A 12,968-nucleotide genomic window follows, 5' to 3' on the forward strand; every position below is an offset into this window, starting at 1 on the left:
AACAAATAAGAATAAGAAATAATTATTTAGAGGAAAGAGTAGCCAGTTGAACGTACCACGCTATATGCGACAACAACTGACACAAAGAACATGTTAAACGTCGTATAAATTTTTTTATACATTGCTACGTCCATACAATTATTTTCGTTACAGTCAGTTACCGCCAGCAGAGATCTGGCTATGAAAAGAAAGAATCAAGTCACGCATGTTTAAGTTAAAGGCGCATAATACGATTATTCAAAATAGTAAAATATTTGTAGTGAAACATTCCAAGCAAGCTGCACTTGAAGTCGAAAGTAAAAATTTAAGTAGTACAGGGTTTGGCGCATAAATCCGGACAAATTTCAGTTTGAATTTCCAGCGTATTGTAGTTCCGCGTGAGGTCGCGACTGGCGTTCTTGAAAGCTACAGGCAAGTAGTAAACAGTCAGAACCTCAAAACGGCAGAGATGTTACAGACAAGTGCGGGGTGCAACCGATGAGCGGCGATTATCGAAAGTCCTTGCGCTAAGCGATCGTCCACTGAAATAGTTCGATTCTTTGTGTATTCGACATCAACTTTTTACGATATTGTGCCCAAGTCGAAAAGGTTCAGGCGCCGATTTCGGGAGACCCGGCGTAATCGCTGAGGAAATTGCCATCAGTATTGAATGTCACGAGCGAACAATGCGTCGGATGGCAGGTGAGGACGTCATACGAGCTATTTAGTACAAAACTGCCCCTCGGATAACGTTGACGTGTTCTGGTCAAAGGAGTTCTGCCCCCCCTCCCCCCCCCCCCCCTCCCCTCCCGAATGGTCCGGATTTGAACCCCCTCGACTACTTTGTTTGGAGCGCAGTTGAAAGAGGTGCCAATAAGACGAGGCTCCCTAATGTCGCATCTCTACGACCTCTATTGATGCAACAATATGGACAGCGCTATCTTAAAGAGTGCCTGCGATTGCTTCAGGACAAGATTGGAGGCGGTCATTGCGGTTGATCGGGGTTACATCGAGTAATGATACTATTGAAAGGAATTATTACGTATGTGTAAAAGGATTTTCATTTTCATTTGTATTTTGTTTTAAAAAAATTACAAGCGGTCTAGGGCGCTGCAGGCATGGACTGAGCGGCTGATCCCGGCGGAGGTTCGAGTCCTCCCTCGGGCATGGGTGTGTGTGTGTGTGTGTGTGTGTGTGTGTGTGTGTGTGTCCTTAGGATAATTTACGTTAAGTTGTGTGTAAGCTTAGAGACTGATGACGTTAGCAGTTAAGTCTCATAAGACTTCACACAAATTTGAATTTTTTTAAAAAATTTATTTTCGAAAGAAAGTTTTATTTGTCCGGATTTAGGGGCCACACCCTGTGTACAACATCGTCACACTGGATAACTTGTCCAAGCAGTTAAGATATGTGGACACTCGGCGAAACTAACCTTCATGTACTCATAGTTACACAAATACTGACCGTTGCGTTTACATGAAACTGGAAATGAAGGTAGTAGGCATTTTGGTAAATAAGCGATAGGTATGAGAAAATATTTTCCGTTTTTGTCTTTTTTAAGGCAGGAAGTAACTAAATTAAAATTACTTTAATTCGTATTGCGAAGGATAAAAAATATTAAACTACATTACAACGTTTACTTCTTAACAAGATTATAAATGTTGTGTGACGATAATAGACGAAGCAAACAAGTGCTGAAATTTGTTACACGACATATTTCATCGTCATTCATTAGCAAAACCATATAAATTAATAAATTTATTCGCCGGTGCAGAACGTGTAACAATTAATAACGTATATTTGAAATTAAATGCAACTAATGTGGATGACGCGGCACCACGTGGGACGTGACAGCAGGCAGAGCCGTTGTTTTTAAAAATTTTATAATTTTACATCTGATTCTCTGCTATTCTGAGACTGTCAGATATATGCACAATTGAAAAATACGTACTTAAAGATTTTTAAGGATTACACGTACCTTAGAGGAACTTACAGTTTACTGAACGGTATTAGAAAAAGAAAGAAAGGAAAATTCAAAACAAAATACTGTCAGCGATTAATTTAAATACTTCCCTCAATGACTGTTAGGTTAGTGACGCAATTTTTTTTCTGTGTGAAGACTTACGGTAGGGAATTTTCAGTTTATTACAGTGGAGTTCAGCTTCTACATCTACGTCTACATAGCCGGCCGTGGTGGTCTAGCGGTTCTAGGCGCTCAGTCCGGAACCGCGCGACTGCTACGGTCGCAGGTTCGAATCCTGCCTCGGGCATGGATGTGTGTGATGTCCTTAGGTTAGTTAGGTTTAAGTAGTTCTAAGTTCTAGGGGACTGATGACCACAGATGTTAAGTCCCATAGTGCTCAGAGCCATTTGAACCATTTACGTCTACATCTACATCTACATCGATACTCCGCAAGTGGGGTTGCCATGTCTAGTCGGGACGCCCTGAGATGGGTGTGTAGAAATGAAGCAAAAATATTTGTTTAACAGAATTAATTTTTAATTTGAACACAAGTGCATGGAACACATTGCGGCAGAGGTAGGTGATACACCATATTTTTCGGAAGATTCACCTTTTTCAGCAAGCATTTTTTCACTTTTACGTATTTATAAAACTCCATGAATATGAGCTTGTAGTTAAAGTGGCACTGTAACATTGATTCCACGGCTCCTGATAGTAAACGATTTATTTCAGAAGTCCACTGGGCCGTCACCAGCGAACATACTCTTTCCATAGTGACGTTGTGTACGGGAACAGAAAAGAAATATTCGCATAAGTTTAGCAGATGTCATTTGCGCTCAGGATTTTCGGTTTCCATAAGAAAGTAAATCCACCTTTCTTCCACAGAGTGTTTAGACTCCCATTCTCCCGAGTCACTCTTAGTTTCTAAAAGTCTCTTCAGATACATGTATTCCTGAAAGCAATTGGCGCCTAAAGTCTTCACACAATTTTTAGTCAGATATATAATAGTGCTTTCAATCATCGCTCAACCTGGGGTCATCGAACCAAATACTTCATATTTAATAAAATAAATAGCCCATTTCTCTAAGTAATGGAATGCTATGGTATGGAATGCCATTGTGTCTTCCTCAAATTTCGAAATCAAATTATTTCTTGGTTAGGGTTTTCATTACATAATTTTTTCAAATTTATCTTGGTTTGCATGCCAATAAAATTGACAATCTTCCTTTCAGTCAGACATCTTTGAGTGTCATTAATATATTTCTTATTTCAATTTATTGTTCTACACACTTTTTATATTTTTTCCGAGCAGAGCCGAGTTTGAATGTAGAAACATGAATTTCAGTGTTCGAACTACTGCAAAAAATCTGAAATTGTTTTAGGTGGCGTGTCTTCGGCGCCTGAAAACAGTTTTAATGAATTGCAAAGCTTAAGAATTCTCTCAACTGCGCTCATTAAAGACAGCCATCTTTTTCTTGAGTGGGACAGAAGAGTCTGATGATTGACGTCAACGTACAAGCAGAACTCTTTCAGCTTCTCCGTCCTTACCGTGTACATTGAAAAATAATGAAATATTTCGTGAGGGTTATTTCAATGTCGACAGTTAAGACTCCAGCAGCTATTGATATAGTATTGTAGAGAAGATGGGCAGGCCATCGAATTCCTTCTACGTGTTTTCCTAGTTCTTCTTTAATTTGGTGAAACACGTTCAGCCGGTTGCGCCGATGAAGCCCTCATAAACTGGTATTGGTACTGTCTCCACAAAAAGAGTTTAATATATCTAATGGAATCTGCTGTTGTCTTAAAGTATTTAGACAAAACTTTGCAGTTGTCTCCGGTGCTTTATTAGTCAACAAATCAAAATTCGACACCTTCTTTGTTCAATGCGTCGGTGTTCAATGCTTCGGTGCCCATGCCGTAAAATGAAACTTCTTGCAATTGTGTCATGCATGAGAATATTTTTAACAACCGCTGTAGCTTTGGTCCTTGCTGTAGACGGCTTTATGGCGATTTCGGAGTGAGGATACATTGTGGCATTCAGTTTTACGGTACAGTCTAGAGAACTGAATGATTTACGACGCTTGACAACTTTATAAGCTGTTGTTAGTTCCGCAGAAGCAACGAACAGTTCTGCCCAGGTATCTTCTTTATTCATGTATGTAGAAATAGGCTTTGATGTCGATATTACCGTGAATCTGTTTCTATGTTTCTTCGTAGAAATGTGATTTCTTTCATCTCCCTTCCCTCCGTGACTTACTGAGATGAAAAAGTTATAAATCTCACACAAAGCTTCCTGATCCGTACGTCCTTTCTTGACAAAAGACCACACTTTTGTGTAATCATCGGGAAAGTGACACTTTGCATCATTAGGCATTTTCGTACACTATGATAAGATACTTATCGAAATACTCTATGTGATCAAAAGTATCCTGACACCCCCAAAAACATACATTTCTCAATTAGGTACACTGTGCTGCCACCTACTGTCAGGTACTCCATATCAGCGACCTCAGTAGTCATTAGACATCGCAAGAGAGCGGAATGGAGCGCTCTGCGCAACTGTCGGACTTCGAAAGTGGTCAGGTGATTGGGTGTCACCTGTATCATAAGTCTGTACGTGAGATTTCCACATTCCTAGGTCCGCTGTTTCCGTTGTGAGAGTGAAGCGGAAACGTGAAGAGACACGTACAGCACAAAAGCGTATAGGTCGACCTCGTCTGTTGACTGACAGAGACCGCCGACAGTTGAAGAGGGTCGTAATGTGTAATAGGCAGCTATCTATCCAGACCATCACACAGGAATTCCAAACTGCATCAGGATCCACTGCAAGTATTATAACAGTTAGGCTTGGATTTCATGGTCGAGCAGCTGCTCATAAGCCACACATCACGCCAAACGACGCCTCACTTGGTGTAAGGAGCGTAAACAATGGACGATTGCACAGTGGAAAAACGTTGTGTGGATTGACGAGTCACGGTACACAATATGGCGATCCGATGGCAGGGTGTGGTTACGGCGAATGCCCGGTGAAAGTCATCTGCCAACGTTTGTAATGCCAACAGTAAAATTCGGAGGCGTTGATGTTATGGTGTGCTCGTGTTGTTGTTTTGCGTGGCACTATCACAGCACAGGCCTACATTCATGTTTTAAGCACCTTCGTGCTTCCCACTGTTGAAGAGCAAATCGGGGATGGCGATTGCATCTTTCATCACGGTCGAGCACCTGTTCATAATGGACGGTCTGTGGCGGAGTGGTTACACGACAATAACATCCCTGTAAGGAGCTGGCCTGCACAGAGGCCTAACCTGAACCCTATAGAACACCTCTGGGATGTTTTGGAACACTGACTTCGTGCCAGTCCTCTCCGACCGACTTCTGTGCCTCTCCTCAGTGCAGCGCTCCGTGAAGAATGGGCTGCCATTCCCCAAGAAACCTTCCAGCACCTGATTGAACGTTTGCCTGCGGCAGTGGAAGTTGTCATCAGGGCTGAGGGTAGGCCAACACCCCTCCCGAATAGTGCGGATTTGAACCCCCTCGACTGCTTTGTTTGGAGCGCAGTTGAAAGAGGTGCCAATAAGACGAGGCTCCCTAATGTCGCATCTCTACGACCTCTATTGATGCAACAATATGGACAGCGCTATCTTAAAGAGTGCCTGCTATTGCTTCAGGACAAGATTGGGGGCGGTCATTGCGGCTGATCGGGGTTACATCGAGTAATGTTACCATTGAAAGACATTATTACGTATGTGTAAAAGGATTTTCATTTTCATTTGTATTTTGTTTTAAAAAATTTGCGAGCGGTCTCGGGCGCTGCAGTCATGGACTGTGCGGCTGGTCCCGGCAGAGGTTCGAGTCCTCCCTCGGGCATGAGTGTATGTGTTTGTCCTTAGGATAATTTAGGTTAAGTAGTGTGTTAGCTTAGGGATTAATGACCTTAGCAGTTAAGCCTCATAAGATTTCACACACATTTGAACATTTGAATTCGCAATCCGCCTGCTGCCTTTCATCCATAGTTCGCAGGATATCATTTGAGAGAAAGTCAAGCTGAGCTACGCACGAGCGATGCTTTCTAAAACGGTGCTGATTTGTGGACAGAAGCTTTTCCCTCTCAAGGAAATTTATTACATTTAAACTCGGAATATGTAAAAGGATTCTGAAGCAAACCGATTGTGTATTCCGATACTTCCATGACAGCTGTACGTGTCGAATTCCAGAGAGGTCGAAAGCGTATGGCGGCTCACATGGTTCATTCGACATGATATCAATGAAGCTGCCCGATGAAGCTGGCAAGGACCTTACGACAGTTTCAAGACGGATGGCCTTCCTCTTCCTTAAACGGCCACCCTGTAGGCACGGAGAGCCGTCGCTTTTGTCGGCGCTGAATTATCACTGGACGACTATCGGCAGTGCGCGCGCGGCGTGTTGACCTCTGAGCTGACGAGGCTGCTGTCAATCATTGCGTTTGCTAAGTGTGTCTAAATAACGTCTACGCGCCTTTTACTCGGCTCTTAACTTTCGACCGCTCGGAGGTCGTTAGATACTTACACGTTTAATTTATGGGTCGTAAATAATACTGTACGTTGCCCAGCCACCTTCGACAGTGTACTTATTACGTTCTTAATCAGGCTGATGCCTATTCTACTCATACTTTTTCGTACAGTGACCACTGGGGTCCACACCACCAACGTCCGAAATACGAGATTTATTTCTACTACGATTTTAATTACATCTTGTCCAGCATTCATTTGCACAAACCTCATAACACAGTCTTAATTCTGCTGTTAGCTGAGTATGACTTCGGTAATGAGGATAATGTGTCACAGGATGGCTGCGAATGGCGAATGGAGTGACTTTCGAGCATTCAGCGTTAGCTTTCGTGGCTTCACCTAAATGCGGTAATCTGAACGACCCAGTCGTTATGCATGATTCATTCTACTTCGCAGTTTCGCCATGTCGATAATGTGACGTCGTAGCCGTCCTGAATGACCATTAACTGGTTGTTACGTAACCCCATCTTGAGTTCTTCAACTGCAGTGAGAGGAAAATGACTGAACTGAATAATTGATTCTTGAAGAATAAGAGTTTCGCCAAAAGACTGCTGGAATACCTTCGGATGTGCGTCGCGAACAATCTGAACGCGTACAAAAGTTTTTGGACAACATTAGTGTAGGTGTGAAAAGTTAACAGTGCATATTCTGTAATTCAAGAAAAAATGTTCTTTCTGCGCGCCTGTCGATAAAGAATGAGAAGAAAACCTGACATCGCAGTAAACTGTTAGTTGTAGTGCGCTGTAATGGAAGGTTGTCTGTTCCCAGTTGCATATCGCAGAATAAGCTTAAATTTTTATGCGCGGCGTAAATGACATAGAATTGTAAAAGCAAAATTTAGGCAATTTGGGACATTGCCAGATTTATTTTTGTGAAGACTTCAGTCGTGTACATTAACTTCCAACTGACAGTTTTCAAACTGACAGTTTTTAAACTGATGAATACAGGCTATTCGTAATTCTTGTTCTCCTTCGCTCACATAAGTGACGTTATAAGAAAATGATAAATCCACATATTTTCTTCAATAAATACGTACTCGCAGCAGACACTGATCTTCAAAAGAACGCTTCCCTCGTCCATTAGGACTGGAAATGTACTGACATTGTAAGTAAGTAGGCTGTTTAGGGTTTTATGTTGGTAAAGCCACGTAGTGCTCTGTATGAAAATCGCTGACTGCGCCTTGTGCAGTCTGCGGCTGGTTGGCATTGTTGGAATATTCGCTAGTGTAGTGTTGGGCAGTTGAATGTGAACAGCGCTTAGCGTTGGGCAGTTGGAGGTGAGCCGCCAGCAGTGGTGGACGTGGGGAGAGAGATGCCAGAGTTTTGAGAGGTTACCATAAGCGAACGAACTGGACGTGTGTCCGCCAGAAAAAGGAAATTTGTAAAGATGGATGTCATGAATTGGTAGATATATATATATACGATGACTTTTGAACATTATTAAGGTAAATACATTGTTTGTTCTCTATCAATATCTTTCATTTGCTAACTATGCCTATCAGTAGTTAGTGCCTTCAGTAGTTAGCATCTTTTATTTAGCTGGTAGTATTGGTGCTCGCTGTATTGCAGTAGATCGAGCAACGAAGATTTTTGTGAGGTAAGTTATTCATGAAAGGTATAGGTTATTGTTAGTCAGGACCATTCTTTCGTAGGGATTATTGAAAGTCAGATTGCGTTGCGCTAAATATATTGCGTGTCAGTTTAGTGATGATCAGAATAAGTAAAAAGAAAACTGTCTGAGTACGTTTAGTTTTACTCAGCTGTTTGAAAATCAAATAACGTAGGAGTTTACCAGCACAGTCATTCATAATTTTTCAAAGGGGAAGTTTCAACATATGAGCTCATGCAGAATCCGTAAAGTCGAAAATTATAGGTCCAAAATGCGCGTGCGCATTTCGTCACATTTGGCCATCACATATGTCTGGCCATCACGTATGTTCTAGCAATGTCGACAACCTTCCCTCTTCAGAACGAGATCACGATATCAGCACTACGTCTATTTTTAGCCGATTTTTTTACGTCTGAAATTATTTCGACATAAACTGTTATTTGATGAGAATGGTTTAGCCAACATTTTCACTTCTAAGGACAACTGTACAAATGTGTTGCACAGATTGTTGAGTTTTTATGCTTAGGGTGGATTAAGATATCGACTGGATGGGTAACAAAGGAAATAAAAGCAAGAGTGAATAAGATTTAGTGTCCCTTTTCTAAAATAAACAGCAGTGAAGAAACGATGGTTCCTTCGTTTGACCATTCAAAAACTGAGGGTGAAAAGCGAGCAATGGAGAGATGGGTGCTGACGATGAGGATTGGTGAGCCGATCACCCTGGATGTGGTTCTTAGGCGTTTTTCCACATCCAGCTACGTAAATGCTGACGCAAACGCTTAGGAAACGTTAGCTGACAGATGGGGTACACAGACTCCTTCCCAGAGGACTGACAGTATTAGGCTTGGGATCCGGCCATCAACTGCCACAAACATTGCAAAAACGGACACAGCAGTGCCAATCCCGTAGTGAAACTGGAACAAGTAAAGAACAAGAAGAAGACAGAAAAACCAGTTACTGGGTCAGGGAACGGACTGGAGTGAGAGAAGGAATTATGTCTTCAGATCGGACTGACGGATGACATCGAAAAGAACAAAGAATGGCAGCTCGTTTTGTATCATCGTGAAGTAGGGGACATAGTGCCACAGACATGATACGTGAATTGGAGTGGCAACCATTAAAATATGGGCGTTTTTGGTTGCGACGGGATCTTCTCATGAAATTTCAATCACCAGTTTTCTCCTCCGAGCCGGCCGGAGTGGTCGCGTGGTTCTAGGCGCTACAGTCTGGAACCGCGCGACCGCTACGGTCGCAGGTTCGAATCCTGCTTCGGGCATGGATGTGTGCGATGTCCTTAGGTTAGTTAGGTTTAAGTAGTTCTAAGTTCTAGGGGACTGATGACCATAGCTGTCCCATAGTGCTCAGAACTATTTGAACCATCTTTTTTCTCCTCCGATTGCGAAAACATTCTGTTGGCACCTACCTACATAGGGAGAAATGATCATCACCATAAAATAAGAGAAATCAGGGCTCGCACAGAAAAATTTAAGCGCTCGTCTTTCCCGCACGCCGTTCGAGAGTGGAAAGGTGGAGAAATGGTTCAAATGGCTCTGAGCACTATGGGACTTAACATCTGAGGTCACCAGTCCCCTAGAACTTAGAACTACTTAAGCCTAACTAATCTACGGGCATCACACACATCCATGCCCGAGGCAGGATTGGAACCTGTGACCGTAGCGGTCGCGCGGTTCCAGACTTAAGCGCCTAGAACCGTTCGGCCACATCGGCTGGCGGAACTGTAGAGAGACAGCTTGTAGGTAGTTCATTGAACCCTCTGCCAGGCACTACATTGTGAATAGCAGAGTAATCACGTAGATGTAGAAGTCTTAATTGTGGTGGGCGGCACATATATTAGGCAAATAATTGCCGGATGGTTTCCATTAGATAAAAAACCGAGCGGGCGACCTAATGTTGGAGCATAAATTGTATTCAAAAAAACATGCAAAAACAACACGCCGGTCTACTGATACAGCACTCCTGTGCAGCTATTAAAGAAAAAAAGTTCGGCACTTGAATTCTCTGCGTGGGATCTGCTGAGCTGGGCACGGCGGGAGGAAAGATGGACTAACGGTGCCAAAAAAAAAAAAATGGTTCAAATGGCTCTGAGCACTATGGGACTTAACATCTGTGGTCATCAGTCCCCTAGAACTTAGAACTACTTAAACCTAACTAACCTAAGGACATCACACACATCCATGCCCGAGGCAGGATTCGAACCTGCGACCGCAGCAGTCGCACGGTTCCGGACTGCGCGCCTAGAACCGCAAGACCACCGCGGCCGGTTAACGGTGCCATTTTCAGATCAAAGACACCGCAGATTTTCGGAAATGACCGCCATGAAGGCCAGAGAACTGGCGCAGGTGGGTTTCCGCGAGCAGCAATAACCCCTGCCGGTCCTCCCGATGGGTGGCTAGCAAAGGCTGTGCCACAAGTACTGTCTCAGCATATGACAGAAGAAAGATTATTAGAGAAATACAACAGAAATTAAAACAAACGTTACAAGAGAGAAACAGGGCTTGCGACAGAGACTGCGACAAGAAAAATTAAATAACAAAAAATGGTTCAAATGGCTCTGAGCACTATGCGACTCAACTGCTGAGGTCATCAGTCGCCTAGAACTTAGAACTAATTAAACCTAACTAACCTAAGGACAGCACACAACACCCAGCCATCACGAGGCAGAGAAAATCCCTGACCCCGCCGGGAATCGAACCCGGGAACCCGGGCGTGGGAAGCGAGAACGCTACCGCACGACCACGAGATGCGGGCAAAAATTAAATAACAGCAAATATTAAAAAGTAGTAACAAAAGTAGGCTAAGTTGAGAACGAGGGGAGGATATCCGCCCAGTGATTGGCTGGCGCATCTTAAGAAGTGCTGATATGCTCATGATTAGCAGACAATACACAGGCAACTGCCAGCGACGGGCCACGGATATTTCCGACGGATTCTGCAAAGCTCACGTTACTGCAGGCACGACCTACAGTTCCGCGAAACCTGCAGTTCTTGGAACCGATGATCCCGCCTCTCCAGCTGGTCAGACAAGAGCGGATTTCTGTTACGAGCCACGTTCATGTGACAGTGAGTTTTAGATGTTTAAGGTATGGGGAAGGAGTGAACGATGACTACATCGAAAAAAATTTATAATTGTACCGCGGAATACCTTGTTTGTGGCAGTTGACTGTGAAACATTACAGGGACAAGAATTAAAAAAACAATGCGTCTGAAGAATTGGTTGAAACATTTGTAGACGGCGTTCCAACTGTCGATCAAAGTATACTAATAACTAGGCCATTAAATTTTTAATCAGTTTTGAGAAAAGGAGCGGAAAGCGGGAGGATGAACTGTAAAAACCAACACTATGGTGAGCACCAGTAAAAACCATTTTATATTATTCTTACATTTTCACTGTTGTAATCGGATCTTCTAACATTATTAGATGTACATGCTTTTTACAACACTTGTAATCTAATAGTGTTACACGATTCGATGATAACAGCTTACGGCTGTCTAAATATGTGGCAGTAATAAAAACAATTATTAGCTATCTTGGCAAATATTATTCTTCAAGAATAATATAACATTCAGATCGCCCCCAACGATTCGCGCAATGTCAGATACATATAAAAACCATTTTGTGCTATTTTTCTTCCGAGAACTATGACTACATAGCTTCAAACCGCCGGTGACTGCCACAATTTTCTTCCTAGTCTTGTCCGTACTAACTTCCTCCCGTCGATATAAACGTATTTGAAAATTCAAAAATTTGCGCAGAAAAATTATACCTAAAAACGTCGCATTGTACAAAGTATTTTCCACGAGACACAGTCGTGACCACAGAAATCTGTCGCCAGGGGCCTTTCGCCCGTCGAGTATGTACCACAATCCTGCGCCCGCGGATAAATCACGAAAATCTGGCGATTTACGCCACACACGAATAGCTGGGAAGATCTGGAAGACTAGACCAGATGGGCGAGGTCTACATGTTGGGGGAAAGCGCCGGCCTTTAGATCGGCAGATCTGATTCCTTAACATATCCACAGAACTAGCCCACGGCAGAAATTGGCTCACGTGTGGCCACTTATTTTCTCTCATTTCGTTAGGAGACGTGGTAAAGTTCACAGCTAGAGTCAATTTAGTGGCCTTGGCTTCTTATGGAGACTTGTTGAATCAAAGAAGGCGAAGAGTTATTCCGTCTTGGTAACTGGTACCGGCAATGGAAGCCATTTCCGTGATTTTTAATGTAGGCCTAATTGTGATATGGTCAGTCAACTTCCTGTCGCTGCATGTCGGCCGTTCCGTACAAGGGGCAACCTAGGTATAAGCAAATGTACTGAGGCTTTTCTTACTCAAGTCACGTACTTTTCTACATCTACATCTACATTTATACTCCGCAAGCCACCCAACGGTGTGTGGCGGAGGGCACTTTACGTGCCACTGTCATTACCTCCCTTTCCTGTTCCAGTCGCGTATGGTTCGCGGGAAGAACGACTGCCGGAAAGCCTCCGTGCGCGCTCAAATCACTCTAATTTTACATTCGTGATCTCCTCGGGAGCTATAAGTAGGGAGAAGCAATATATTCGATACCTCATCCCGAAACGCACCCTCTCGAAACCTGGACAGCTAGCTACACCGCGATGCAGAGCGCCTCTCTTGAAGAGTCTGCCATTTGAGTTTGCTAAACATCTCCGTAACGCTATCACGCTTACCAAATAACCCTGTGACGAAACGCGCCGCTCTTCTTTGGATCTTCTCTATCTCCTCTGTCAACCCGACCTGGTACGGATCCCACACTGATGAGCAGTACTCAAGTATAGGCCGAATGAGTGTTTTGTAAGCCACCTCCTTTGTTGATGGACTACATTTTCTAAG

General features: G+C 43.3%; 1 protein-coding gene across 1 annotated transcript in view; it reads right to left on the reverse strand.

Moving 5' to 3' along the window:
- The window catches only part of LOC124612811 (spondin-2-like), a gene marked incomplete at its 5' end in the record, with an annotated part of 241,157 nt that overhangs the window by 168,254 nt on the left and 59,935 nt on the right, over positions 1-12,968 (reverse strand). The gene's annotated exons all lie outside the window — the stretch shown is intronic.

Source organism: Schistocerca americana, chromosome 4, assembly GCF_021461395.2.
Source record: "Schistocerca americana isolate TAMUIC-IGC-003095 chromosome 4, iqSchAmer2.1, whole genome shotgun sequence".
NCBI lineage: Eukaryota > Metazoa > Arthropoda > Insecta > Orthoptera > Acrididae > Schistocerca > Schistocerca americana.